Here is a 27,652-nt window from a genome sequence, read left to right on the forward strand (position 1 = left end):
CAGCACTTTGGATTTAGTGAGAGATGGACCTGTGGTTTCTAAAGCGGGGCTTCCTGCAGGTTTTGAGGGTTGCTGGGCCCGCGATGTGCTTCCGCTGCATTCAGAACTTACCTGGTGGGGGTTCCGCACCTCTGAGACCTACTGGAGTCCCGATTTCGAAGATCTGGTGAGCCAAACCACAATACAGAGACTCTTCTGGGACTTGACCTATTTACACAACAGAGCCGCTGGGGAAACAGCTGGGGAGACACCGTGAGCGCGGTGGGTGCGTCCCTGTCCCCTGTCCTCTTCTCCTTCCTGAGGACGTGAGCGCGGTGGGCGCGTCCCTGTCCCCTGTCCTCCTCTCCTTCCCGAGGACGTGAGCGCGGTGGGCGCGTCCCTGTCCCCTGTCCTCCTCTCCTTCCTGAGGACGTGAGCGCGGTGGGCGCGTCCCTGTCCCCTGTCCTCCTCTCCTTCCCGAGGACGTGAGCGCGGTGGGCGCGTCCCTGTCCCCTGTCCTCCTCTCCTTCAGAGGACATGAGGGCCGTGGGCGCGTCCCTGTCCCCTGTCCTCCTCTCCTTCCCGAGGACGTGAGCGCGGTGGGCGCGTCCCTGTCGCCTGTCCTCCTCTCCTTCGAGGACGTGAGCGCGGTGGGCGCGTCCCTGTCGCCTGTCCTCCTCTCCTTCCCGAGGACGTGAGCGCGGTGGGCGCGTCCCTGTCGCCTGTCCTCCTCTCCTTCCCGAGGATGGCTGTGTGGTTGCAGGGCACCAGGAGAGCATTTCTAGCTAGTCCTCACTAGCCGGGAGATGGAGTTCAAGTTACATGAATGCTCCGTGTTTCAGTTTACTCACCTGTAAAGTGGAAGTCATCATAGTGCTTCCTTCTGAAGTTGTTATTAAGACCTCGTTTATATAAATATTTGCCGCATGAATGGATAAATGAATGTTGGTTACGGTTATTACCACTCATATCAATATCACCTTCATTACTGTGAAAGTTGAAAAAGATAATAGAAGACACACCCAGTGCCTCTCTGTGTCAGGCCCCACGACGCGGCAAACGTTCCATAGCCATGGGCCCGTCTGGCAGCACAGCCCCTTTCAGGGGGGTCACATGTGCAGGAGGCCATGGTGTCGTCTCTCTCTCCTTCCTTGTGACTGCCCACAGAGCTGTGACATCCACATCTGGGGTCCTGGGCAGTCAGATCAAGTTCTATAACCTTCTGTGTTCTGGGTCTAGTGATCTAAAAGAGCCAGAGAGCTTCATTTGTGCCAGCTGGTTTCTTAGATTCACCAGCTTCTATCGGCATCTCGGCACGGGTGCCCGGAGGCTGTGGCGCCATCGTAACAGAAAGTTCAGACTTATCTGCAGCTCCCTCAGCCATGATACACAGTAAAGAGGAAAACACACCAGAATTCCAGTTTCTAGTCATTGAAACATATCCGCGTGGGGCTTCTGGCTCCAAGTTCAGGCTCAGAGACACCAGGGGTGAGACCTATGGGGAAGACAAACTGCATCATGCTGACCCCCCTCCCAGCACAGGTGGATGATGCCACACCCACCCCACTGACCTTCTGAGGATGTAGCATCATGCTGACCCCCCTCCCAGCACAGGTGGCTGATGCCACACCTACTCCACTGACCTTCTGAGATGTAGCATCATGCTGACCCCCCTCCCAGCACAGGTGGATGACACCACACCCACTCCACTGACCTTCTGAGGATGTAGCATCATGCTGATCCCCTCCCAGCACAGGTGGCTGACACCACACCCACTCCGCTGACCTTCTGAGGATGTAGCAATGGCTGGGGGACAGGTCCCAATGCCATGAGACTTACAGCCCACAGACCAACCCACTTCTTCCCCAGCAGTGGGACACGGACCAGCATCACCACCGAGATGCTTTGCCTACAAGCAAGAGAAACCAACCTCCCTAAAAAGATTTAACTCAAAAGGTAACAAGGTAGTTAGAAAAGATGGCCTAGTTCCTTGCCCCCGAAACTCAGACTCTGTGTGTGTCCCTCAGCAGTGTCCACCCCACAGCCAGGCTGCCTTGCTCCTTCCTTTGACCCAAGCTCTGCCGTGTGCCTGGCATGGGGAGGTGGGACACTAGCACGTGGGACCTGGCAGAGATTAAGCGCAGGTGGGAGGACAGGTGGTGTAAACTCCCTCTTCCCCACACGTGTCTTCTCAGTGCTGCAAAGTGCCCTGGACACCGTCCAGCAGATGACCAGCATAGGTAGAGAGAGGAAGGGACCCACAGCACCTGAGGAACGAAATGGCAGGAAGGTCCGTGGGTTTTCATTCTGTCTCCTGCCTTTCCAGACAGGGCTCCTGAGAGCCTGCAACCCAGAACCTGCAACAGGCACTGACCAGAACACAACACCAAGCTGTCCCACTCTAGAACAAACCTAGGAGATGCTATTTGGGGCTCAGAGCTCAGCAAAGAGTTCTCAGACTTAACACCAAAAGCACAAACCATCCAAGGAAAGGTAAGAAACTGGACCACATCAAAACTGAAAACTTCTCCTGAGAACACCCTGCTGAGAGGAGGAAAGACCAGCTGCAGACTAGGAGACAATGTATCCAATGAAAGAGGTAGAGAGCTATTACACAGGGGCTATTATAAAACTAGACACACACCCACCACATGCCCAGGGATTAATGGATTGCACGCTTAAGCATCCCCCCATAGCAATGTTATAGCTGCACTAACACTTGGACACAACAAAACACAACTGTTACAGCACCTTTATTTTTCTCAACCAGACACTAGAAGCAACTCAGATATTTTTCAGTTGGTGAGGGGTTCAGCAGTGGTCCACCCACACTCTGGAACTCTATTCAAAAATAAAAAGGAACAAAGTCTTGATACTTTCAACAATTTGAATGACTGAAGAATTATGCTGTGAAAAAGCCACTTTGAGAGGATCATTCTTGGCCCTGGCCAGTTGGCTCAGTGGTAGAGCGTTGGCCTGGTGTGCAGGGGACCTGGGTTCGATTCCTGGACAGGGCACATAGGAGAAGTGCCCATTTACTTCTCCACCCCCCCTCCTTCTTCTCTGTCTCTCTCTTCCCCTCCCGCAGCCAAGGCTCCATTGGAGCAAAGATGGCCCAGGCACTGGGGATGGCTCCTTGGCCTCTGCCCCAGGCGCTAGAGTGGCTCTGGTCACAACAGAGCAACACCCCAGAGGGGCAGAGCATCGCCCCCTGGTGGACGTGCTGGGTGGATCCCGGTCGGGCGCATGGGGAGTCTGTGACTGTCTCTCCCCATTTCCACCTTCAGAAAAAAAAACAAAAATAAAAAAGAGGGGATCATTCTTCAAATGACAAAGCTCACAGAAACAGAGAAAAGAGCACTTTCCGAGGGAAGAACAAGGGTGGAGAAAAGTGGGCGTGGTTATCCTGTGCCCTGTCCTGATGATAGATCTGCAAGTCCCACCCCGCACCCCACCCCACGCCGTCCCTGCCCCTTGCAGCCACGCCCTGCGCCTTGCTTCCTGCGGGGAGCCACACTACACTGTGCACCCAGCTCCAAGGTGTCTGCCCCTCAGGCCGTTGGCGCGCCTCGCTGCCTCCCCCATAGTCCCTGCCCCCCGGCCATCACTGCACCGCACCATCCCCGCCCCAAGCCGCCTGCCCTGCCCGGCGCCATCTGCCTCTGGCCTCTCGCAGTTTCCGTCTCAGGCCATGCCTAAAACAGGAGTGTGCAAAATAATTCAAAGTGAAAAAATGGAAACAGACACATCGGTGGTGCAGAAGTAACTTGACAGTTTTGGTTACATGCACTCAGCTTTTCATTTCAGATTGTACACCAGACAGCAGCAGAGGACACAACTTTCTGCTCTTACCTAGCTGTGATTCTCAAGATGCACACGATGTGGCAGCAGAGAAGGGCGCTTGGAACACATTTACCACAGACAATCCTGTATGTTCTTTGAAGCAAGTTTCAACAAACTTCAAACCTTTGAAATGATATAAAGCATGTTTCTTGTTGTCATTACACTTAATCTAGAAATCAGTAATAGAAACTAACTAGAAAACCCTTACATTTTTAAGTTAAGAAATTCACTCCTAAATAGCCCCCCTCAAAATCACAATTCAAGTTACAAAATACTTTTAAATTAATGGAAATAAAGACTACATAAGAAAACCTATGGCATAATATAGTGACGAATACATTTTAGAGGGAAAAATTTTAAAGTACACAGCTTTTCCACCCATACTAAGAACCAGGATAGTAAATTAAATCCAGAGAAGGTAAAAGAAAGAAATGTTCCCAGAGACATCTGGACACTGTATGAAAAAAATAATTCATTCCTCTGTACAATTTAAGCTGCAACAACAACAAAAAGCCATCATCATTTTTTTCTTTTTTAATTTTAATTATTAATGTTAGAGGAAGGGAGGTAGAGAGATAGTCAGAAACATCAATCTGTTTCTGTATGTGCCCTGACCCAGGATCAAACCTATGACATTAGTGTATGGGTGTGATGCTCTAATCTACTGAGCTCTCTGGAGAGAGCAAGCCATTGTCTTTTAGGGGAAACATATACTAGAGAAAACCTGAGGTAATTAAAAAATAAAATAAGAATCTGTCTGCTGTGGTGACAACACCAGAAGTCTTTCCTTTCTCTTGACAGTCAGGGGCATAAACACTATCTCTAATTGTTTAGCACAAAGTGTCCCCTTTCCTAACATGCACTTTTTCTTGTGCCATGGCCGCAGTCCAGACTGAGAAACCAAAGCTCTGGGCATGCAGAATTTACCTGAGCCTGGGTCACCACTTACAAACTGGGTTCCTTTGGTCACAGAACACCTCCCAGGGTCTTTGTTTCCTCACATGTAAATTTTCTCAGTTCTATAGCTGAGAACACGCATTGCTGAAGGACCAAGACTTAGGCCTCAGCTCTGCCTTCCAAGAAGCTGAGATATTGGACCTCACCACGATCAATCAAAACTGGGACCAAAGGCATTGCACTGCCAAATCCAGTGCTTATCACAACTTATAATTATTTATGTATATTTTTCTTTCCCTCTGTCTACCCCATGACAGTGCAGTATTTATAAAGACAGAAAGTAAGTCTGTCTCATTAACTACAGACAACCAGTGTCAACCACAGTGCATGGCACATAACAGAAGTACAATAAGTGTTTATTAAATGAGTGAATAAATACTAATTTGTATACATATACAGATATATACAAATAACAGACACATATGGACACAGAGAGATATGCTCATGTGCAATGCATATCTATGCACACAGATGTACACACAGCCAATCTACCTGGGTACATATAGTTAGAGAAATATAATAGGTACACAGAGAATATGGAAAGAAAATGAAAATGTCATAATATTAACAGTAAATATTTCTGTATGGAAAATTTGTTGTTTTGTTTTTCTTATAATTTTTTCTAGCATTTCTTTAATAAATATATTTTTTATAATAAAAGAGCTGTTAAAATTCAATATATTTGTCAAATCAAAGCACATCATATTTTACAATAAATTAAGTAGATTTAAATTTAAAAAGTTAAAAAACAGAAGTAAAAATAGTAGAATGGGAAGTCATTGAGTGCAGGGACATGAGTTCCTAGCACAGTACCTGGTATATTATGGGCACTTTCAAAGGCTTTATGAAAGCATGGCAGGAAGAAATGAAGGAAAAAAAGATTAAAAGAATGGTGATAGAGAAATCCAGGGAGGGGAAGAGGAAGAGAGGAAGAAATAAAAAGAAAAACAAATCATAGCTAGAGAGAAAAAATGGGGAAGGAAAGAGAGAGATTCATCACAATTATACACATTCACATTTTTCAATATCCTAAGTTTATGATAAAAGTTCTCCACTTCTGAACTTCTGAATAATTTCTGAAAATAGTTTTAGAGCATTAAAGAATACATGGAACTTACTGGCTCCAGAATGTTGAATTTCTTGGACTCCTAAACTTCCTGAATTTGATAAACATAATCAATGGAGGACTCAAAAAAAATGTGCCTCTCTTTGTCCACATACAGGTCTACCTGTAGAATGGTAGCAAATGTCACAGATTGGCACTGTCAATCACCCAAGTCAGTGCTTATGGAATGAACAGAATGCTGGAGCTAGAGGAGACTTTAGGCACCATGAAGTGATCTGATCCCTTTACTTTACAAATAGGAAACACAAGCCAAGAGATAAAAAGCAACTAATGCAAGACTTTTGGTTTCTGGTCCTACAAGTAAGAAGGTTGGCAGTTATCATGCCCATCCTCACAGAAGAAAAAGATTAAACAACTACACTAAAATAAACTACTGAAAATAAACTACTCCTGGATTCAACAAAGAATTGAAGTCAGACAGAAAACCAATGTCTCAAAAATTGTATAGACATTTGAATATGAGGAATAAGAGTGTGTCAGAGCAGAAGCCTGTTGCTGCAGCCAATATCAGACTTTATTAAGAACTCTCCAGTGGGTCAAAGATGGTGACACATGTGGACGCTGAGCTTGCAACCTCCCCAAACTCATCCAATGTATCCCTTTACTTAGAACAATTCCTCCTGAAAGACAACTGAGAAACAATTAAACAGCTTCTGCACAAGGTAGAGAGAGAGAGAGATAGAGAGAGAGAGAGCAAGCATAGAAAAGGCTGAGGAGCCATGAGAGCTTGCAGGAGGTGAAAGATCAGCTCAGGACCGAATAGACCAATGAGCACCACTGTTTACAGCTCCTGGGCATGTGGATAAGAAGATGGGAGCTCCATCCAGGCTCTATGGCTGTAAAGCTAGTAGCCGCAGCCATCATCACACAGCCTGGCCCATACAGGTTCACATTGGATTCGGACAGTCGCTAAAGAAACAATGGAGCCAAAAACTAGTGAGCCATATCTTTAATCCTAGCTTGCACCCAGCGGGCAAGTAAAAACACACACTGGGCTCCAAAACCCACCCACATTCAGTGCTCACAAAACTACTGACTTATCCAAGTTTCCTAGAAGCAAAGGTTTCTAGCTCACCAGATATTATTCACCTCTGTTCCCCATCTCCTTCCTTTTCCCTGCACACTCCACCATCTTGGCTGCTTCTTCTGGCCTCTTCCACATGGCATTTCTCCCCTCTCCTCTCTGCTCTATCCTTTAATGATAATCTCAGGAACCAAGAGCACAAGCTGCCATTCTGCCCCCATTTTATAGTGTAGAAATCAAAACCTTTAATCCAATATACAAAATAGGGAAGTCTCTAACACAAAGTCACCTATTTGAGGCATGATGGGATTGTACCACCGCACATCAAAAAGGGTGGGAGAGGCTTAATCCCAAAACAAAGCCTGCCCACAGCCCATCCCCAACACACATTAACATCACCTGGGCAATGGCTTCCACATGGGCAGCGCCAACTTTAACAAAGTGAGCATAGTATATTTTATCTGCCCAACAATGGCCAACCACTGGAGACTGCAGCACATCCCCAGCTACCCCTCCTGCATTGTAAGGTACCAAAAAGCTGGAAATTAAGAGTGATGTTCTGGAAGGAAAGGTCAGGCTTTCCTATCAGGCTTTTCTGTCCCATCCTTCCTGTGGGGAGGGGAGGGAGAAGAATGTAGAAGTTTCTGGCTGGCAAGAACAATGGGTCATTTAGTTTTAAATCTAAAATAAAGATTTACCGAGAAACTTCTTCTCTTTCAATAGGAGGCAGAATTTACATACCACCTTGCATTGACTGTAGTTCCTCCCCCTTTCTGGAATCTTGAGAATAAAATACCCCTAGGCTAGTGAGGGAAGATGAACCCTAAAAGATTGTAAATATCATCGATTGTATTACCTTGAAAGTCTTAATGTTCTGTATAACCCCTAAACAAATATTGTCAGCTTGTGCCATAATGTCAGGCTCTGCTCCATCCCTGTGTGATCATGGGTATATAAGCAGCCCCTGAACTATTTTTTGGGGACTGCATGATTTGGGTCTGCTGCCCTGTATCAGCCATATGTGGCCGGCATATTTAATAATCTCTGCCTTTAACAAAACTCTTCAAAATTTATATGGACTGGTGTCTCTATGTGAACTCAATGAAATGAGGTACAGTGCCTTTCAGAATCTGGGGTGTGGTACTATATAACACATGGAGATAAATACAACATAATTATGAGGGCAGCATAGCTTGTATAAAGAGAGCTCCTCTTCCCAGCTATTGACCCAGCAGGTAGGTATGGCAGGGTGACACTTCACCCACTGAGCTGCCTGTGCATGTTGGGCTCCCCCACCAAGAGAGAGTGCAGAGCTAGGAAAACATTCCAATACCAGCTGCAAGAATATTCGACCCAGAGAAAGTGCAGAGATAGTGGCTCTCTACTGGCATTACCCCTCCTGGAAAATGGGAAGCCATCAAATGGACTATGGTCTGCACACTGGACTCCCTGATCAGAGAAAGTGCAGAGATTGGGGGCAATGCTGCTTGCACTGGATGGGCAGCTCTACCCAAAAGAAAGCACAAAGCTAGCAAAACCTTGTGGCCCAGTGTGGAAGTGAGGGGGGCAGTGCTGTGCATGTGCACATGGCTGCCAAGCCCTGAGAAGGTGAAGAGTGAACAAATTAAGGCTGTGTGTGCTCCCAGGCTATTCCACCAGGACAAAGGGTGGATCTAATGGGGGGTGAGATACAAGAAAGCAATCACTGGGGCCTGACCTGTGGTGGTGCAGTGGATAAAGCGTCGACCTGGAAATGCTGAGGTCACCGGTTCAAAACCCTGGGCTTGCCTGGTCAAGGCACATATGGGAGTTGATGCTTCCAGCTCCTCCCCCCATCTCTCCTCTCTCTCTCTCTCTCTGTCCTCTCCTTCTCCTCTCTAAAAAAAAAAGCATTCAGGTAACCCAACGCCAGACCATGCTCTAATAGATAATTAAAACAGAACATGCAAAGCACACACCATGCAGCCCCTTTTACACCAGGCAGCCCTGCCAAGATTAAATGGGCAATGAGGCTCACACACCCCAGGTGGCCCATTCAGAACCCACTCCTTCAAGCCAGGTGACAGGACAGGCACTGCAATGCACGTCCCCCAACTACAACCCACAGGCTGAAACTGTTCAACACACAATGTAACAAAGACTTTTTTTCAAGACTGGGTTAGATTACTAATTCCATTCAACTCAAGGGAACAAAAACAGAAAGTCAAGCAAAATGGGGAGACAGAAGAATATACCCCAAATGAAGGAATAAAAAAAAAATCCAGAGAAATATCCTAATAAAATGGAGATGAGTAATTGGACAGATAAAGAATTCAAAGCAAACCGTCATAACGATGTTTGATAAACTTGAGAGTAGAATAGAGGAACTCAAGAGAGCGCTTGAACAAGAAAATGTAATAAACTCATCCAGCTTGAGCACAGGCTCACCAGCTTGAGCCCAGGATCATAAACATGACCCCATGATTGCTGGTTGAGCCCAAAAGTCACTGGTATAAATCCCCAGTCGCTGGCTTGAGCAAGGGGGTCACTGACTTGCCTGGAGTCCCCGACCTGGCCCATCCTTGCATCCCTGGAGCTGGCCCATGTGCGCCCCGTGGGCCAAGCAGTCAGCCTCAGCGCTGTCTCCTTAGGCAGGCAGTGGAGGCTGGGCGTTCAGAGTGGACGCAGAGGGGATCCCCACGTGGGGCGCAGAGGGAGCCGCAGGGAGAGTGTGGGCTGCACTGCAGGTGAGCACCAGGAGGTGGGCTGGGGCAGCCCAGATCAATGGGGTGAGGGGCGGTTCCACTGGCCGCTGCGCGGGGTCAGGTGGCCGCATCACCCACAGACCCCCGATGTCTTCAGGGACATCTGCGCCTACTTCTCCCGGGAAGGGTGGCTGCCATGGGTGACTGGGAGAAGGCACGCTGCCCCCCACGTGAAGAGTAACCCGGAGGCACTACTGCACAAAGGTGAGGGGTTGCGGGAAACCCCAGGCGACATGCGGGCCGGCCCAGTGTCCAGGCTGGCTACTTCAAGCGCTTCCCTTTGGGGACCACGACTTTGTTTCTCCCCAGGCATCAGAGCCACTCGGCCCGCTTTCATGGTTCACCACCAGCAGGCCACCAGACCCCCGGCGGAGGACACTGAGGACTCGCATGAAGAATGGACTCCAAGAAGGCAGCGAGGTGAGGGGCCACAGGCATGGCGCTGCCCTATTGAAATCGACCCAGGCATCTCAACAGATAACGAGGGACAGAGCTTGCCTTTAGTAAACAAACGAGATGCAAAATGTGAATGAGCTGCAAATTGTGCATTGCGCAGTAAGGGGCAATTTACTACACTGCTTCCATGTGTAAATAATTATACATATTTATAGATGTGTTAATGAGTTGGAACGGTATAAAAGTATAAACGCACGTAAGAAATAACTCATTCAGAACACTTGTCATCACAAGAGGAGGAGGAAGGTCTGGACCATGAGCAGTGCTCCAGGACAGGGCTGCCTGGGCAGCGCCGGCACATTGCAGACAGGAAAGAATTAATCATGGTGTTTAAGGCAGCTGGGGTTGTGGGCCAGGGTAAGGACCATTGTGTCAGGCCCTGTATCAGCCATCTTTTCAGTGTGTCTGCTTTTATGAGGGTGTGGTCAGTAAGGTCCTTCTGCGTTCATGGGTCTAGCATTGAAACACAGCTGAGGTCCAGATGCGATCTCTAACTTGACCCAAATGGTTTCTGTGCTCCACAGACCTGAGGCTCAGTTCCCAAGACTGTTTGGTGCTGACCAGACTCTGATAATGAAGGAAGGGCAAGGATGGCCAAATGTGTAGACGTGAAAGGATAAGGAAAGGAGGCAAGGTGGTCACTGTACCATTAGACTGGACAAGGCCACTCTGAAACAAGAAGATGGAAAGGAGCCCTGGTCAAGTTGCTTAATTCATTAGAGAGTCATCCCCATACACCAACATTGTGGGTTTGATGTCCAGTAAGGGCACATATAAAAATCAACCATTGAAGCCTGACCAGTTGGTAGCACAGAGGATAGAGCATCAACCAGGGATGATGAGGACCCAGGCTCCAAACCCCAAGGTTGTGGCTTGAGGATGGGTTCACTGGCTTGAGTGCGGTGTCATTGGCTGGAGTGTGGTATTATAGATGTGACCCCATGGTCACTAGCTTGAAGCCCAAGGTTGCTAGTTTGAGCAAGAGGTCACTGACTGAGCTAGAGTCCCCTGGTCAAGGCACATATGAGAAAGCAATCAATGAATAACTAAGGTACCGCAGCTTTAAGTTGATGCTTCTCATCCCTCTCCCTTCCTATCTGTCTGTTTCTCTAAATAAAAAGAAGGAAAAAAAAGAATAATCAACCACTAAATGCATAAATTAATCGAAAAACAAATCAATGTTTCTCTCTCATTCTCTTCCCTCCTCTCTTGAAAAGTAATAAAAAAATTTTAATTTGATTTTAGAGAGAGGAGTGAGAGAGAGAAAAAAAGAGAAAGGGGGTGGCAGAGAGGAGCAGAAAAAATAAACCTGTAATAGTTGCTTCTTGGATGTGTCTTGACCAGGCAAGCCTGCAGTTTTGAATTGGTGACCTCAGTGTTTCAGGTCATTGCTTTATGCACTGTGCCACCACAGGTTAGGCAATTTTTTTAATTTAAAAAGAGAAGATAGAAAAGAGAAAGTGTTATGTTAAAGAAATGGATTTTCTGTCGAGTTAAGTGACCTTAATTACATTTTTGACATGAACAGCCAGTTTTTCATTTTCTTTTTTATTTTAACGACAGATACAGAGAGAGGAAGGGACAGACAGGGACAGACTGGAGGAAAGGGAGAGAGATGAGAAGCATCAGTTTTTCATTGGAGCTCCTTAGTTGTTCATTGATTGCTTTCTCATATGTGCCCTCACTGGGGGACTACAGCATAATGAGTGACCCCTTGCTTAAGCCAGCTACTTTGAACTTGAGCCAGCAACCATGGTGTCATGCTTATGATCTCAAGCTCAAGCCAGCGACCCTGTGCTCAAGCTGGTGAGCCAGCACTAAAGCCAAATTAACCTGCACTGGAGATGGCAGCCTCGGGTTTTCAAACCTGGGTCCTCAGCATCACAGTTCATTGTGGAGAAGCAAGACCCTCTGGACAACACTCTAGATTAAAATTGGGTAGAAGAAAATTATTTGTAGATTTCAGTTCCTCTGAGTCCTTTAGAAAGGCTAATAAGTATGGCCTAGTTGTGTGGGGTGGACTTTCGATAGGCCTGGATTTAAACTCTACTAAACTGAGAGTGAATTTAGCACTGAAGCTTCAGGCAAATCTTACAGATTCTCTGAGCTCTTGAATGCTAATGTGTAAGGTGAAGATACGTGCATATATTCTTTGACAGTATTCAATTCAATTTATTTATTTGTGTATGTATTTGTTTATATTTTAGGTAAGATGAGGGGAGATAGTGAGACTGACTCCCATATGCACTCTTATCAGGATCTACCCGGCAATCCCAATTCTCAAGTACTGAGCTGTTTTTTAGCACCTCACATTGATGTGCTCTAGCTAACCAAGTCATCCTCAGCACCCAGGCCCAATAATCAAACCAATTGAGCCACTGGCTGCAGAAAAGGAAGAAGGAGAGAAGGGGGAGACAGAGGGGTACAGAGAAGATGGTCACTTCTCCCATGTACCCTGACCAGAATCAAACCCGGGACATACACTGGGCCAACACTCTATACACTAAGCCACTGGCTAGGGTTTAAATTCAATGTAAAAGAACTGACACATACACGTTGTCCAATAAATACATCTCTGATAATAGAAACCATATGTTGTTGGTGTTGTATACCAGGCCTTTCCTCAATACCTTACACATACTGTGCCCTTAATATATATTGTATGAATAACTAAAAGTTGGGAAGTTAAACCTCATAATGGGAAAATCTAGACACAAATATTGCATTGGCCATCTGTAGTCAGTGCAATATTTTATCCAATATTATAAAACATTGGATACTTAACAGGCTTACTTAATTTTATCCAAAATATTTTGAACTTCGTGGATTAGTCTGTGGGCCGCACAAAATTGTTTGGCGGGCTGCATGCGGCCCGTGAGTTTGAGACCCCTGGTGTAGAGGCTTAATATTGTAGAGGCTCCCTAAGCCAATAGTTGACAAAGGAAAATACCAGAGTATATAGAAAAACAGGTGATAATTTGATGGGAGGAGACTGTGTGTTTTCTGACAAAATAGGGATTAACACTCCAGACTCCACCCAACTCACTCTTCTCCAACTTAGAACTCAGGAGAAAGGAGACTGAAGTAAAGATGTATAGCCTATGAGAAAGAAAAGGCCATGTGTACCAAAAGGTCAGTGAGCCCGAGGATGATGACTACCTCTGTAAGTGACCCTTACAAAGCATGTTAACTCTTCATACAATAATTTCATCTGGTCATTTGCCCATTAGAGCATTCCATTCTCCTAGAATTGAGGCTCAGTGATGTGAGTGCCTGGGCTCTCTCTGAAGCTCTTTATGTCCGGGAACATGCACTACACCTTCCCTAATCCCTGTTGCTCTCACCCCCAGATTGTGAGAAGTGTCAGAACTTCTTCACTGATAGTTGTGACTGCATGGGCCCCCTACATTTGTAAAAGACAGTGCAGTGGATAAGGGGCATCCAAACCACACAGCCCTCACTCTGCCCCTGGGTTGAGAATCAGAGCATTGGGCATCCCTGAGGCTGGGCTTGGAGTGTGGAATGAGGCATCTGCTCTGCCAGTGGGTCTGCACTTTGGCCCTTATAAAGGCCAGATCACAGAAGATGAAGAGGCAGCTAACAACAAATACTCCTGGCAGGTGAGAAGTATTGCTTCTTCCCCTGTCTTGTGGATTCCCACATCCCTCCCATGGCTTGGTGGGACCTTCCCTTCTACATACTAGGACATGGATGGAGACAATATGGTTAGCTCTGGGTACTGAGTGGATTTTGCCGACCATAGAGCTCCTGTTGAGGATCACATGTTAAGTGGGAACAAAGTGGTACAGACATAAAGGAATGCCTCCTCCCAGCCCTGAGTGGACAGGTCAACTCAGATGTGATGAGTAAAAAAAATATCATGTGGTCCAGAGTGGCAATGAATGCAAGCTGAAAGAGTTTTGTTGACAGTAGGGTAAAATAATTTCTCTATTACCTGCTCATCCAAAAAATCTTTATATTTTCTTCCTGAAATGCAGATCACCAAAGGGAGAAACTGCCATGAATATGTGGATGGAAAGGATGAATCCTTGGCCAACTGGATGAGGTAAGGCCAAGAAGTTTCTGGGAGTCATGGAGAACACTTATTCCTCTCAGGCCCATACATCTTTCCTTCTCATCAAGCCTTCCTCAGGGGTCTCCCTCAATTCTCTGTTTCTGTTTTTTCTCCATTTGAAGCTCTTTCAAAGCAAGAGATAGTTAGAGAAAAAAAGGCATTAAAAATATAGAATATGTTCTCAAAATATAAGTCTCTACCCTAGAAAAAATTTAGGCACTGGAGAAAAACTTTGAGGGCCTGGATTATACTTTAATTGATCTAATGAACATTATTTAAACCCTTCCTATATTCCAGTTTAGATGAGATATTCATTATCTAAGCAGATCATATAACCCATCTTCTTATGGAGGAGTAATTGCAGACACAGTGAAACAACTGATTTTAGAAATATTTAACTATAATTTTTCTATTTTCTGAGAGGTGCACAGTGCCAGGTTACCTAAACCAAGGATAGCCTAAACCAGTGGTCAGCAAACTGTAGCTTATGAGCCACATGCGGTTCTTTGGCCCCTTGAGTGTGGCTCTTTCACAAAATAACACATGCGGGCACTAACTCAATAAGGAATGTACCTACCTCTATAGTTTAAGTTTAAAAAATTTGGCTCTCAATATAAATTTTATTCATCGTACTGTTGATATTTGGCTCTGTTGGCTAATGAGTTTGCCGACCACTCTTCTAAACCTGTGAGGGCAGCAAATTATCCCAGCCTCCCTTCTAACTGCAACTGAGTTCTGAAGCCTGCAGAGCAATGATCACAAACCACTTCCCTGAGGGGCTCTTTTATCAGAGGCTACAGAATATGAGTAAGATATTATTGTTCTTTATGATCTTGCTAAGACAAAGGGACCTTCAAGTCCTGACTGGTTGGCTCAGCAGTAGAGCATCTGCTTGGACCATGAAAGTCCTGGGTTTGATTCCTGGCCAGGGCACACAGAAGTGCCCATCTGCTCCACCCTTCCCCCTCTCCTCTATCTTTATCTCACTCTTCCCATCCCGCAGCCAAGACTCCAGTGGAGGAAAGTTGGCCTGTGCACTGAGATGGCTCCATGGCCTCTGCCTCTGACTCAAGCATTAGAATGGCTCTGGTTGCAGTGGAGCAACACCCCAGATAAGCTGAGCATCTTCCCCTGGTAAGCATGCCAGGTGGGTCCTGGTTGGGCACATGCAGGAGTCTGTCTGCCTCCCCAATTCTCACTTTGGGGGGGGGCTGAAGGTTTTTATGGGAACCTGGGTGAGGCATCAAATGCTACCTAAATAAAATTTGAGGACAATTGAGAAAGGCCTGTCAAGAAAGTTGGACTTGGGCTGAGTATTGAATGATGTGAACTAATCTAAACACTGAGTCCAACATCAAGAAGCACGTTTTGTGATATAAAACAGAACCTGAGTTAGTTTAGAGAAGCTAGAGGTCACTGGGTTTTATGGCCAATCAGGGTGAAGGGTACATCTGGAATTGGCTTTGGAAAATGGTATTAGGCAGGATGAGCACCGTAAGCAGGACCTGGACATAGGAAGTCATATGACATTGCGACAGGCTCAGACATTGAACAGAAGGTTCTCTAGGAGCACTGTGGGAGTGGGTGACATCAGAGCCCGAGTGTCATGTGCAGAGCTGGACATGGATTGAGAAATAGTAGGAACTCATCACATGTGGGTTTCTTTTCTTTCACCTGCCTCAATCCCAGGTATGTGAACTGTGCCCAGGATGATGAAGAGCAGAACCTGGTGGCCTTTCAGTATTGCAGGCAGATTTTCTATCAAACCTGCCAGGTCATCAGGCCAGACTGTGAGCTCTTAGTCTGGTATGGTGTCAAGTTTTGTCAGAAGCTGGGCATCAAGTGCAGCAGCAAGCAGAAGAGAGAGATCGCAGCAGCTAGAGGTGGGACAACTGTTCTTTAAAATGGAAAGAAAAGAGAATTCTTCTTAGAAATTTTAATCATACACTCTAAAGTCAGTAAGATTTAATCAGATCTTTCAGAAATTAAGGATTCATTTCATATGGCTTTGATTCTTAGGAAAAATCTTTATATTTGTTACTTTTGATTTAATTTATTTTTAAGTGAGAACAGTGAATATAGACAAATTCCTTCATTTGCCTTGACCAGGATCCACCTAGCAACTCCAGTCTGAGGTCCATGCTCAGACTAGCCAATCTGTCCTCAGTGCCTGAGGTCAACACTTGAACCAACTGAGCTATTGGGCTGATGCTTGAGCCAATCAAGCCACTGGCTGTGGAAGGAAAAGAGAGACAGAAAGGGGAGAGGGAGGAAAAGAAATGCAGATAGTCACTTTTCATGTGTGCCTTGGGACTTTCACATTCCAAATGAACACTCTGTCCACTAAGCAAACCGGCCAGGGCCTGTTTTCTGAGGGCCACTCTAGCATACAGGGTAAGAGCAGAGGTCTTACAGATGCCCAGCAGTGCCTGGAAGTGCAGTGCTCTGATCCAAACTGAGACACTGGGGACTTTCCTGAGTGAGGTGGGACAATGGTGCTGTTCTCAGCTATGTGGTGCCTCATTCTCTAAGATTTGCTTTGTTAATTTTTGGAAAATACACTCAGTAGGAAATCCTCTCAGAGATTACTTCATCTCCAAGTGAGAGAGCATGATGTATTAGGTGGAGAGGGATGGGAGTCAGGCATGTAAGAAGTATGGTTGGGGGCCCTGGCAGGTTAGCTCAGTTGGTAGAGCACCATCCTGTAATACCAAGGTTGAGCCTGGGTCAGGGCACATACGATAAATGATCAATAACTGCATGTCTGGGTAGAACAATGAATAAATGCTTCTCTCCCTCTATCTCTCTTCTTACTCCTCCTTTTCCTCCTCCTCTCTCTCCTCCTCTTCCCCCTCCTCCTCCTACTTCTCCTCCTCCTTCTTTGTCTCTCTAAAATCAATGAATTTTTAAAAAATATGTTTGGGGAAATATTTTGAAAGAGGAGTTCCCATTGTATATGAAATGGCTGACACTGAATAAAACCAAGCATGAATATTTGGTAAAGCTTGAGAAAGGACATATTTCTAGTTTACTGTCTGTGGGAAAGTATGAGGGAAGCAATTCCTAGTTGGGGCCAGTGGTCTTTCTAAACAACTGTGTTAAAAGCTACATATATATAGAAAAGGTCAGCATTGTTCCACCCCTACAAGGGGTGAAACAGCTCTTGATGATACATGACAGTCCCTCATCTGGCAATGCATAGAAAAGACCATTGATGTGGGCTTTTTGGATTTCTAAAGAAGATATAGTATATAAAAATGAAAATAGAAAACAGACTGTAAAGAAACACTTTGTGGGAAACAGAGATTACACTGTCAACCCCATAAAAATGACTCGTGGGGAAGAGTGACGTCACGGAAATGGCACCGTGAGCAGCATGTCCGACAGCTCTCCCCTAAATCACAACAAATTTATCAACTAGAAACAGAAAAATTTATCCTCGGAGCATTCCGGAGTTCCACACAAACTGATAGCGAAAGGACTGTTATCACTTGAATCTGAGAGACGAGGGTGTGGAGGAATCTACCACAGGGACGTTCTTTCTTTTTTTTTTTTTATTTATTCATTTTAGAGAGGAGAGAGGGAGAGAGAGAGAGAGACAGAGAGAGGAGAGAGAGAAGGGGGGAGGAGCTGGAAGCATCAACTCCCATATGTGCCTTGACCAGGCAAGCCCAGGGTTTTGAACCGGCGACCTCAGCATTTCCAGGTCGACGCTTTATACACTGCGCCACCACAGGTCAGGCAGGGACGTTCTTTCAAACCACAAGGAAGTGCGCCTGTGGTGAGTCAGCCCATATACTTGGGAACCGCGAGCCGCCGCGAGCGGCCGACGCGAGCCGCCACCGCGAGCCGCCGCGAGCCGCTGTGAACCCCCGCGAGCCGCCGCCGCAAGCGGAGCAGCTGCCACGAGCCACCGCCGCGAGCCACCGCGAGCCGCCGCGCGCGGGCCCCGTCCGGTTGAGCACCGCTGACGTTCCCAGCGGCCCGCACACTGCGAGTGGGGGTCGCCGGCCACCGGTGCCAGGAGCGCCCCATTCGCGTGCGTGCCTTGGGCATTCCATGCGCCCAGGGCGCCCTGCTGGCCCGCACACCCAGGGGGCTCCATTATCCTGCGCCTGGTGCGGTCCAGCCGCCAGCGGTGTGGCGAGCGGGAGAGGCTTGGGAGATTCTCTCCATGGGCGGGGCACCTCACCCAGCCATTCAAGCTAACAATCAAGCGTTGGGGGAGGGGTGAGCACAGGCAGCCTAAAATACCTTCGGAAGCACAGCTGCGACCCAATCACTGAAATTAGCTTAACCCATGAAATCTGCGCACCCTCGGTTCTAATTGATAAGATCTCTCTCAATTCAGCGTTCCAAGACAAGAGGCGTGATATTTTTTAGTGCCTCTTGCTAAAGGGGCGGGGGCAACTTCTGATTAAAGAGCCTCCATATTTAGGGATAAACGCTAACAAGAAGGACTTGGCAGATAATAAGGTCTATACTACACTAGTCATAAGCAGAGACTAGTGCCTCTTCTTCCCTGCAAAAACAGGCTACAAAGTGTGGAAAGCCTGGGTTGAGAGGTCCAACTAAATGATAGCGCTGAACAGTCACCTTGACAACAATTGACTCCCACCCCCGCCTGATTACACTGGAGGCCCTGACTGTCAGAGCCTTTCCCAAAGCCTTGCACTGAATGGGGAAAGAGTGGGGATTTCCCAGCTTTTTGAGCCTCTTGCTCCCCAGGCAGAAGCAGTTGCAGCCTTATAGCTGGATCACCAGGCTGCTAATTCAGAAAGGGGGGACTAGGAGAGAGAATCCAGGAAAGCAAACTCTCTCATCGTTGGACCCTGCAAATGCCAACAAGCCTTTACTTCCAGCAAGACTAAAGCCAATTATATGACATTGCCATAGAATCCCATCAACTGCAAATCCCTACCTAAGAGTGACACAGGGGCAGAGCCTGGGGTACAGAGTCACCGACCAGGAAGAGGGAGAGAAAAGAAAAAGGAAGAAGTTAACCTCTCAAAATCAAGAAAAACCCACAGACTTTACAACTTGATCCACTATTTTTTTGTTGTTGTTGTTGTTGTTTGTTTCTTCTATCTTTTTGCCTTTATTTCCTCCACCTCGGTCCTTCTATTCTCTGCCCATCTTATGCTTCCCCTTTCTTGAACTACACTACCCATGAGTGTTGCATTTTATTTTTCTTCTTCATCCTCACCCTCCTTTAAGGTTATACTCCAAAACACTTAACTCTCATTCTCTCCTCTTTTGTTTTTTTTTTGTCTTGTTTTATTTTGTTTTTTTTCTCTTCCTATTTTATTTCTTCCTTTGTTTTTCTCTTTTTCTTATTTTTTCCTTTCTATTCGTTTTTTCTTTTCTCATTTTACATTCCTCCCATATAATCCTCAATCACGAACAAATTAGTTAATTTGGGACTCAAGGCTTTTTTTTGGCTTTATTAATCTTTTTTGCTTTTGTTTTTATTTTTTTTTCTTGTTTGTTTATTTTTGTGGCATTTTGGGTCCTCCCAACCCAAGGTCTCCATTGTATTTAGTCTTCGCTCCACTTAATACAACAGATTTTTACTTATTATTTTTATTTTTTCTTCTTTATTATTCTTTTTTGGTCCTTTTTTCTGGTTCCCTCTTATCCCTCTCATTATATCTCTTAGTTGACCATCACTTATAAGCAAATCATCTTATGCTTGTCTAAGATTTTCTTCCTTTTTTTTTTTTTTTTTTTTTTTTTGCATTTAGTAGGTCCCTACTCCCTTTTTTTTGCCCCTTGAACTCTTCACCCCAAATCAGGCCCTCCATTATAGGCATGATATTTCCCTGAGGAGGGGAGAGGAGGGAAAGAGAAGAGAGAAAAAAAGGGGGAAATAATAAATTATTACTGTTTTTTTTGTGGGGTGTTTTACCTTTTTTTTTTTTCTTTTTTTTTTTTTACTTTTTCTCTTTATTAATTCTAATTAGTGCTATCAATAAGACCACCCTCAGATGCCGATAAGAAAGAGGAAATCGAATATTATGGATACAAAAGAAAGAGAGGTAACACAAATAGATGTGGAAAAATCTATGGAGAAAAGACTTAACATATTGGAAGCCTTGGAGCTAAATGACAGAGAATTTAAAATAGAAATCTTAAAAATACTCAGAGATATACAAGAAAACACCGAAAGGCAATATAGGGAGATCAGAAAACAACTCAATGAACACAAAGAATATATTACCAAGGAAATTGAAACTATAAAAACAAATCAAACAGAAATGAAAAACTCAATTCACGAGATGAAAAACGAGGTAACAAGCTTAGCTAACAGAACAGCCCAGATTGAAGATAGGATTAGTGAAATAGAAGACAAACAACTTGAGGCACAACAGAGAGAAGAAGAAAGAGACTCAAAAATAATAAAAAACGAGAAAGCCCTACAGGAATTGTCTGACTCCATCAGAAAGAATAACATAAGAATAATAGGTATATCAGAGGGAGAAGAGAAAGAAAATGGAATGGAGAATATACTCAAACAAATAATAGACGAGAACTTCCCAAGCCTGTGGAAGGAACTAAAGCCTCAAATTCAAGAAGCAAACAGAACACCAAGTTTTCTTAACCCCAACAAACTCACTCCAAGGCACATCATAATAAAGATGACACAAACCAATGACAAAGAAAAAATTCTCAAGGCAGCCAGGGAAAAGAAGAGTACAACATATAAAGGAAGGCCTATTAGATTATCATCAGATTTCTCAGCAGAAACTCTACAAGCTAGAAGAGAGTGGACCCCAATATTTAAAGCCTTGAAAGAGAGGAACTTTCAGCCAAGAATACTATACCCATCAAAGCTATCCTTCAAGTATGAAGGAGATATAAAAACATTCACAAATACAGAAAAGATGAGAGAATTTATCAACAGAAAGCCCCCACTCAAGGAAATACTAAAGGGGGTTTTCCAACCAGATTCAAAGAACAAAAGAAAACAACACCACAAGTAACAGCTCCACCAAGAACACAATAAAACCAAACTTAAACTGTGACAACAAAGGAAAAAAATGGGGGAGAGGATGGAGATTAACAGTAGCAAAGGATGATGAAGTGCAGAAATACTTATAAGATAGGGTACTACAATGAATATGGTAGGTACCCTTTTCATTACTTAATGGTAACCACCCTTAAAAAAAACCACCACAAAAAGACTTGACTTAAAAAAGGTAGCAACAGAGGAAAAAAGTATGGAACACAAACAAACAAAAACAAATGATAGAAAAACAAAAAAGAAGAATCAAACTAGATACAAAACTAACAGAAAGCAATTTATGAAATAGCAGTAGGGAACCCAAAAGTGTCAATAATTACACTAAATGTAAATGGATTAAACTTACCAATAAAAAGACACAGAGTAGCAGAATGGATTAAAAAAGAAAATCCAACTATATGCTGCCTACAAGAAACACATCTAAGCAACAAGGATAAAAACTAATTCAAAGTGAAAGGCTGGAAAACAATACTCCAAGCAAACAACACCCAAAAAAAAGCAGGCGTAGCAATACTCATATCTAATAATGCTGACTACAAGACAGAAAAAGTACTCAGAGACAAAAATGGTCATTTCATAATGATTAAGGGGAAGTTGAATCAAGAAGACATAACAATCCTTAATATATATGCACCAAACCAAGGAGCACCAAAATATATAAGACAGCTACTCACTGACCTTAAAACAAAAACTAACAAAAATACAATCATACTTGGAGACCTCAATACACCGCTGACGGCTCTAGATCGGTCATCCAAACAGAGAACCAATAAAGATATAGTGGCCTTAAACGAAATACTAGAACACCTGGATATGATAGACATCTACAGGACACTTCATCCCAAAGCGACAGAGTATACATTTTTCTCTAGTGTACATGGAACATTCTCAAGAATTGACCATATGTTGGGCCACAAAGACAATATCAGCAAATTTAGAAAAATTGAAATTGTACCAAGCATATTTTCTGATCATAAAGCCTTGAAACTAGAATTCAACTGAGAAAAAGAGGGGGAAAAACCCACAAAAATGTGGAAACTAAACAACATACTTCTAAAAAATGAATGGGTCAAAGAAGAAATAAGCGCAGAAATCAAAAGATATATACAGACAAATGAAAATACGACATATCAGAATCTCTGGGATGCAGCAAAACAGTAATAAGAGGAAAGTTCATATCACTTCAGGCCTATATGAACAAACAAGAGAGAGCCGAAGTAAACCACTTAACTTCACACCTTAAGGAAGTAGAAAAAGAAGAACAAAGACAACCCAAAACCAGCCGAAGAAAGGAGATAATAAAAATCAGAGCAGAAATAAATGAAATAGAGAACAGAAAAACTATAGAAAAAATTAATAGAACAAGGAGCTGGTTCTTTGAAAAGATCAACAAAATTGACAAACCCTTGGCAAGACTCACCAATGAAAAAAGACACAGGACTCAAATAAATAAAATCCAAAATGAAAGAGGAGAGGTCACCACAGACATCATAGAAATACAAAGAATTATTGTAGAATACTATGAAAAATTATATGCCACCAAATACAACAATCTAGAAGAAATGGATAAATTCCTAGAACAATACAACCTTCCTAGACTGAGTCATGAAGACGCAGAAAGCTAAACAGACCAATCAGCAGGGAGGAAATAGAAAAAACTATTAAAAATTTCCCCCAAAATAAAAGTCCAGGCCCAGACGGTTATACTAGTGAATTCTATCAAACATTCAAAGAAGACTTGGTTCCTATTCTACTCAAAGTCTTCCAAAAAATTGAAGAAGAAGCAATACTTCCAAACACATTTTATGCTGCCAACATAACCCTCATACCAAAACCTGGCAAGGATGGCACAAAGAAAGAAAATTACAGACCAATATCTCTAATGAATACAGATGCTAAAATACTAAACAAAATACTGGCAAACCGAATACAACAACATATTAAAAAAATAATACATCATGATCAAGTGGGATTCATCCCAGAATCTCAAGGATGGTTCAACATACGCAAAACGGTTAACGTAATACACCATATCAACAAAACAAAGAACAAAAACCACATGATCTTATCAATAGATGCAGAAAAGGCTTTTGATAAAATACAACACAATTTTATGTTTAAGACTCTCAACAAAATGGGTATAGAAGGAATATATCTCAACATGATAAAGGCCATATATGATAAACCATCAGCCAACATCCTATTAAACGGCATAAAACTGAGGACTTTCTACCTTAAATCAGGAACAAGACAGGGTTGTCCACTCTCTCCACTCTTATTCAACGTGGTGCTAGAAGTTCTGGCCAGAGCAATCAGACAAGACAAAGAAATAAAAGGCATCCATATCGGAAAAGAAGAAGTAAAGCTATCACTTTTTGCTGATGATATGATCCTATACATCGAAAACCCGAAGGACTCCACAAAAAGATTATTAGAAACAATAAACCAATACAGTAAGGTCGCAGGATACAAAATTAACATACAAAAGTCCGTAGCCTTTCTATATGCCAACAATGAAATATTAGAAAACGAACTCAAAAAAATAATCCCCTTCACGATTGCAACAAAAAAAATAAAATACCTAGGAATAAACATAACAAAGAACGTAAAGGACCTATATAATGAAAATTACAAAGCATTGTTAAGGGAAATCGAAAAAGATACAATGAGATGGAAAAATATTCCTTGTTCTTGGATAGGAAGAATAAATATAATCAAAATGGCCATATTACCCAAAGCAATATACAAATTTAATGCAATTCCCATCAAAATCCCTATGAGATTTTTTAAAGAAATGGAACAAAAAATCATCAGATTTATATGGAACTATAAAATACCCCGAATAGCCAAAACAATCCTAAGGAAAAAGAATGAAGCTGGGGGCATTACAATACCTGACTTTAAACTATATTATAGGGCCACGATAATCAAAACAGCATGGTATTGGCAAAAAAAATAGACACTCAGACCAATGGAACAGAATAGAAAGCCCAGAAATAAAACCACATATATATGGTCAAATAATCTTTGATAAAGGGGCCAACAACACACAATGGAGAAAAGAAAGCCTCTTCAACAAATGGTTTTGGGAAAACTGGAAAGCCACATGCAAAAGAATGAAACTCAACTACAGCCTGTCCCCGTGTACTAAAATTAATTCAAAATGGATCAAAGACCTAAATATAAGACCTGAAACAATAAAGTACATAGAAGAAGAAATAGGTACTAAAATCATGGACCTGGGTTTTAAAAAACATTTTATGAACTTGACTCCAATGGCAAGAGAAGTGAAGGCAAAGATAAATGAATGGGACTACATCAGAATTAAAAGTTTTTGCTCAGCAAGAGAAACTGATATCAAAATAAACAGACAGCCAACTATATGGGAACTGATATTTTCAAACGACAGCTCAGATAAGGGCCTAATATCCAAAATTTACAAAGAACTCATAAAACTCAACAAGAAACAAACAAGCAATCCAATAAAAAAATGGGAAGAGGACATGAACAGACACTTCTCCCAGGAAGAGATACAAATGGCCAACAGATATATGAAAAGATGCTCAGCTTCATTAGTTATTAGAGAAATGCAAATCAAAACTACAATGAGATACCACCTCACTCCTGTTAGATTAGCTATTATCAACAAGACGGGTAATAGCAAATGTTGGAGAGGCTGTGGAGAAAAAGGAACCCTCATTCACTGTTGGTGGGACTGTAAAGTAGTACAACCATTATGGAGGAAAGTATGGTGGTTCCTCAAAAAACTGAAAATAGAACTACCTTATGACCCAGCAATCCCTCTACTGGGTATATACCCCAAAACCTCAGAAACATTGATACGTGAAGACACATGTAGCCCCATGTTCATTGCAGCACTGTTCACAGTGGCCAAGACATGGAAACAACCAAAAAGCCCTTCAATAGAAGACTGGATAAAGAAGATGTGGCACATATACACTATGGAATACTACTCAGCCATAAGAAATGATGACATCAGATCATTTACAGCAAAATGGTGGGATCTTGATAACATTATAAGGAGTGAAATAAGTAAATCAGAAAAAAACAAGAACTACATGATTCCATACATTGGTGGAACATAAAAATGAGACTAAGAGACATGGACAAGAGTGTGGTGGTTACCAAGGGTGGGGGGGGAGGGAGGACATGGGAGGGAGGGAGAAAGAGAGTTAGGGGGAGGGGGAGGGGCACAGAGAACCAAATGGAGGGTCACGGAGGACAATTTGACTTTGGGCGAGGGATTTGCTACATAATTTAATGACAAAATAACCTAGACATGTTTTCTTTGAATATATTTACCCTGATTTATTAATGTCATCCCATTACCATTAATAAAAATTTATTTAAAAAAATAAAGAAAACAATACAATAATTAATAAGTAATAATAAAAAAAAATGACTCGTGGGACCGGTCTTAACAAAACATATGGCCCAGGCAGCCTTGTCAACATCTGTCCTGACAAAAATTTTCTCTTTCAGCAGAACCACAGCCAGAGATACACCCATGTCACTCCTGCTCTTCGGCCTTCTCCAGTCAGAAATTTCTCAGCCAACATGTGAGATGCAATCACCCCTCTCATATTCTCCTAGGAACATCTGCAAGAAAACAGCTCCAATCAGAGGATCCCTGCCCAAGGATCCAAATCAGCAGTAGCAACGTACTGATACAACTGGGATGACAAAGCTGAAGGTCAAAAGGGCAAAGAAAAGTCTAAACATTTGCTTAAAAGGACCAGGTTGAAAAGAATTTCAAGGGCCTTTTTCAAACCTCCCAAAGGACACATGGGAAGCTCTAGTGAACAAGAGAAAATGATGCAGGAAGTGCCCAGCAGAGGCAAGCAAGCAAATTTAGTGGACACAGAAAAACTAACTATTAGAGCAGGAATGTCAAGAAGTATAGCTATCAAGTATGGAGAGTGTGGGCAAGGCTTTGATGATGGGTCACATCTACTCAGACACCAGAGGACACACTCAAGGGAGAAGCCCTATGTTCGCAAGGAGTGTGAACGAGGCTTTTCACAGAAGTCAACTCATACACTGGAGGACACACTCAGGAAAGAAGCCCTATGTTCACAAGGAGTGTGAACGAGGCTTTTCACAGAAGTCAACTCTCCTCACACACCAGAGGACACACTCAGGGGAGAAGCCCTATGTTTGCAGGGAGTGTGAGTGAGGCTTTACATGGAAGTCAGTTCTCCTCAGCCACCAGAGGACACTCTGGGGAGAAGCCCTCTGTTTGCAAGGAGAGTGAGTGAGTCACTAGCATTAAATTGCATCTCCAAAGCCATAGCTGTTACACTGGTCATACCCCAGCTCTGGGGGTACTTCAGAGAAAGTCTACTGATCCCTTTACCTCTCAAGACTGTAATTAGTACAGAAGTAACTAGTTAAAAAAGTTCTTCACTTTGATGATATGTGATGAGCTTGACAAGCAGTTCCTTAAGTGCTATGGGAATGTCAACACCAATCTCCTTCATGCACTCTTGGCCTCCTGTTTTAATAAATCTTATCTCCATAAAACTATGAAACCCACATACCTCATTACCTACTTCCCCCATTACTGAAACCAGAGAGTTTCTTGAGGGCCATAGAGAACTCACACTGTCAGACACAGAAGCTCAACCCCTGGAAACATAGAAGGCTGGAGTCAATCTACTTAGGTTACTGCCCGGAGAGAGGGATTTGAGACAGACTCACCAGAAAAAGAAATTTTCTTGACTCCTGGGGAGTGGAGACTTCTCTCCTAGTAGGCTCATCAACCTCCACCCTTGGCTTCTTTTGGCTCCTGTTCTGGTTTTCTGTGACTTCTGTAGAATCAGAGGTGAAAGCCAGGGAGGAATAATTGCATGTGCATGTCCGTGTGGCTGGCTAATTCTGGGTACCTGGTTTCTCTCACTCTCTCCTCACTTCCCCTTTTGGGTAAGAATCTTATGGTGTACACCACATGGACTCCAGATAATTCCATGGTGGGTTTAAATCTCAGCTCTGCTCTCACAAGCTGTGCAACCTAAGGCAAGATTTTCAACTTCTTTGTGCCTGGTTTTTAATCTATAAAAAGGAAATGGTGCCTGATCAGGCAGTGGTGCAGTACATAGAGCATTGGACTGTGATGGAGAAGACCAGGTTCAAAACCCCAAGGTCACTGGCTTGAGCACAGGCTCACCAGCTTGAGTGCAGGGTGGCCGGCTTGAGCATGTGATTATAAACATGTCCCCATGGTCACTGGCTTGAAACCCAAGGTTGCTGGCTTGAGCAAGGGGTCACTCGCTCTGCTGTAGCCTCCTGGTCAAGGAACTTATGAGAGAGCAATCAAAGAACAACTAAGGTGCCCCAACAAATAATTGATGCTTCTCATCTCACTCCCTTTCTGTCTGTCACTATCTGTCCCTCTGTCTCTCTC

The 27,652-nt window shown here is 43.8% G+C and overlaps 1 pseudogene; it reads left to right on the forward strand.

Moving 5' to 3' along the window:
* The window catches only part of LOC136318324 (histone-lysine N-methyltransferase PRDM9-like), a 54,412-nt pseudogene extending 28,075 nt beyond the window's left edge, over nt 1-26,337 (forward strand).
* The last annotated feature ends 1,315 nt before the right edge of the window (nt 26,338-27,652 follow it).

This window comes from Saccopteryx bilineata, unplaced genomic scaffold, assembly GCF_036850765.1.
Source record: "Saccopteryx bilineata isolate mSacBil1 unplaced genomic scaffold, mSacBil1_pri_phased_curated manual_scaffold_35, whole genome shotgun sequence".
Lineage (NCBI taxonomy): Eukaryota > Metazoa > Chordata > Mammalia > Chiroptera > Emballonuridae > Saccopteryx > Saccopteryx bilineata.